This window comes from Pinus tabuliformis, chromosome 9 (genome assembly GCF_031772625.1).
Source record: "Pinus tabuliformis cultivar Carrire ecotype Pingquan chromosome 9, CPIR1, whole genome shotgun sequence".
NCBI classification, from domain to species: Eukaryota; Viridiplantae; Streptophyta; class Pinopsida; order Pinales; family Pinaceae; genus Pinus; species Pinus tabuliformis.
Window position 1 is genome coordinate 1,725,484,383 of NC_142307.1, and position 3,895 is coordinate 1,725,488,277.

Genomic DNA, 3,895 nt, shown 5'->3' on the forward strand with positions numbered 1-3,895 from the left:
AATTTTTTCAAACTCTTTTGTCGTTTTGCAGGCTGTGGAATCTTATGCCAACCTAAGCTCGGATACCATGAAAAAAAGTGAAGAGAATAAAATATGGAGCAGAAAACTACTCATCTCAGTGTTATAAATTAATTAAAGTGAAAATCTACTTAAACCGGACTCCGTAAAACTGAACTATAACACCTTGGACACCTAACAAATAGTTGAAATTAAAATCTCCAACATTGATGTTCATTAATATTTAAACTTCAAATTAGATATACAAAATTAAATATCCAAAAAGAAGTAAAAGAGAAAAGCCCAAAAGGAAACTTGAAATTTAGCAGAGCTTCGTAATCAATTGATTTCCATAACCATTACATTTTAAGAAATTCATAGATGTCAATCGTTCACGGTTCATCCGAAAAACTTCCACAGAAAAGAAAAGCAGGAACGCCAACTTCAAATTTATTGGTATAGGATGCACATGAAAAATGTGGTCTCTGTGACATTTCCGTGGCCTGGTTCACCCCCAACCAAGATTACCATCAATGGAGATTAATGGAGTTTGTGGATTCCATCAATGGTCTTGCAATTCATTTAGAGATTCCAGAAGCAGATCGCCATGTTGACAAAATCATCTGAATCTCGTTAATGCTTGCCCGCCCATTCATATCTTCATCCACGCACGTCCTCGCTAACTCTGCCATGGCTAAAGCCATATCCAATGGATATTCATCCTTCAGTGCCGGATCCATGAAACCCTTCAGCTTCTCCTTGGGGTTCGAACCCTCGACCAGATCCCCAATTGTAGTCCACAGCATAACTTCCTTGTGCACATCCCCATCACCGGGAAAGGCCGCGGGTTTGCCGGAGAGAAGCTCCAGCATGATAACGCCAAAGGCGAAGACGTCGAGCTTCGGCGTGACGAGACCCTGTCCAACATATTCCGGTGCCATGTACCCTTTCGTGCCCACCACATGTCTCGTCACGGCAAAACCCTCGCCGGCCAATTTCGCGAGACCGAAATTGGCAATCTTGGCTCGGAAATTCCGGTCGAGCAGAACATTGCTGCTCTTTATGTCCTTGTGGACGTACGCCGGAACGGCAAAATTGTGAAGATAGCGTAGCCCATTTGCCACATCCAGAGCGATTTCCAATCTCTGCCACCAGCTCAGAACAGGCACCGAATTGCTCTGTAAATAGTCGGCGAGTGAGCCATTGTCGGCATACTCGAATACCAGATATGAACGGCTTTCCGTCACACAGAACCCAGACAGGTGCACCACATTGAAATGGTTCAGCTTTTGAACAACCCCAATTTGCTGAGATACGTCGCCCTGAATCTGCTTCACGGCAACCGGGGTTTCGTCTATGACGCCGCGGTAGACAGAACCGGCGATTCTGTTCGCCAGGTTGAAATTCCCCGTCGCGGCTTCCAGTTCCTTCAATTCGTAACGAGGCAACCCCTGTCGCATTTCTTGAATTCCGATGGACAGATCGTCGGTCAACGCCTTTGCCGTGACCTTTTTAGCGTCGAGTTCTGGTTTCTTCGGCTCACAGCTCGACTGCTCCGGGCGGCGCCTGTTCGTTTTCTTTCTTCCGAAGAGAATACAGATGAGTGCCACGGCCATCACCACGGCGGCGGCGATTGCGACACCGAGGCCAACTCGGAGCCCTGCGTTGGAGCCACCATGGGTCGGAGGTGAGGGCAACGAGGTTGGGGGAGGCGGGGGCGGCGGCGGTGACGGTGAAGGGGAACTCGTGGGCTCTGTTCGCAGTGGAACCAAGAGCGTGGTGTACGGGTAGATGGTCTTATTGTCAGAGGTGAGACTGTTGGCATCAAATAATTGCTGCACAGTGGCTCCGTATTGGGTCGCAATGGTGTCCAACTCGTCACCCGTTTGGACCAAATAAGAGAGCAGGTATTTGAATCCATGGCCGACCTGAGCACTCGTCGGGCAGGCGCATCTGAGAGGGACCTGGAGGCTCATACCGATCTGAAGCTCTGTAGCAGAGACATTATTCTGCTTTATCATGGCCTGGGAAGTAGAGAGCCCCTCGTAAGTGCTGTAGGCCAAATTGTCATACGTGTCTTTCGGTTGAACAACATAGCTTGTATTGGCCTGCGAGTAGTTTCCATCGCAGGAACAGTTGATGGGAGCTATGATTGCTTTGTCCATGTCGAGGAGCTGGGTGTCGGAGAGGTTGTTGATGTGGGCCATCTGGGACTTGTTTGAATTGAGCAGTGTGCTGATATTTTCCAGGGTCTGGTAACCTGTTTGGGCTCTGTAAATTACATAGGCCTGGCATGTCTGCTGTTGGCCATTGCAGGTGTAGCCGTAGGTGATATCGGGGGAATTGTTGGAAGTGCAATTGAGCTGAGCTTCTTGTTCATACGACTGTTGCCCTAATGCTGCAATCACAGAACACAGAACAATGAGGATCCAGTAGTCAACGCACCCTTGCTGCATTATTTCTCTCCGATTCAGCGCAGCAGACATGAACTTTGAAGGCTTCTTCCCTGCAAATGTTTTCAGTTTGCTATATAGATAATGCCGCAGCAGGTTGGAGTTGACTCCCATGATGTATTTGCGAGGCATGCGTCTCATAAAATAATTGCACTCGGATATTCCACAGGTCTTATATATTTTACATTTCTCTATTTGTATATTTTACATTTCTCTATCTGTGGATGTCATCCTTGGGCAGCCTTCATGTTATTTTTTTTAATGTTAATTTTATATTAGGTATGGGGAAAGACCAGTCATATATATATATATATATATTTCTTATATGTCATATATTTTATATATATTTCTCATATGCAATATATTTTTTATATATATTTCTCATATTCAATAGACATGTGAATTAAGATTTTTTAACTAATTTGATGTAACCTGTTTAATATATTTTATATACATTTCAGATGAGATAGGATAGGTATCTATATTTGAATTAGGATTTTTTATCATTTTAATTTAATTAAAATTAATTATATATTATGGGAAAGACCAGTTTTTTATATATATATTTCTTATATGTCATATATTTTTTATATATATTTCTCATATGGAATATATTTTTTATACATATTTCTCATATGTTATAGACATGTGAATTAAGATTTTTTAACTAATTTGATGTAATTTAATATATTTTATATACATTTCAGATGAGATAGGATAGGTATCTATATTTGGAATTAAGATTTTTTAACTAATTTGATGTAATTTAATATATTTTATATACATTTCAGATGAGATAGGATAGGTATCTATATTTGAATTAGGATTTTTTATCATTTTAATTTAATTAAAATTAATTATATATTTGAAATAAGATTTTTCATAATTTTAATTTAATTAATTGCACATTGGCTGTTGGACTATTTCACAAATCTTATATTTTACATTTTTCTATTTGTAAATATCATCTTTGAGCAGTGGCCATGTTAATTTTCTTTATATCGTTATAATTAATTTTATCTCATCCCTAGGGAAAGGGAAGTTTTATATATTTTACCTACATACTTTTCACCTCTCTATATACATGTATATTTGAATTAAGATTTTTTAATTAATTTTATGTAAAAGTTTTTATATATTTTACATATATCTCACAATGTGGGATAAAAGATAAGAGATAGATATGTATATTTGAATTATAACTTTTAATAATTTTAATTTAATTATTAATATTTATTATGTAGATGTAATAGATTTAATTTTTATAGAGTATTTTATTATATTTTTAATAATATATACTAATTAAAAATTAAGATTTATTTCCAAAATATATCATTTTTTTATTAAAAATATATATTATTTCCAAAATACATATTCTTTTTGAGCAAATCCAGAAGCGTTTCGTAACGTATAACTTCAAAATTAAAAGCAACACACCCTATCCT

The 3,895-nt window shown here is 38.6% G+C and overlaps 1 pseudogene; it reads right to left on the reverse strand.

The window, feature by feature from the left end:
- Nucleotides 1-328: 328 nt before the first annotated feature.
- LOC149155599 (protein LYK5 pseudogene) lies at nucleotides 329-2,599 on the reverse strand (annotated as a pseudogene).
- Between the last annotated feature and the right edge of the window lie 1,296 nt (nucleotides 2,600-3,895).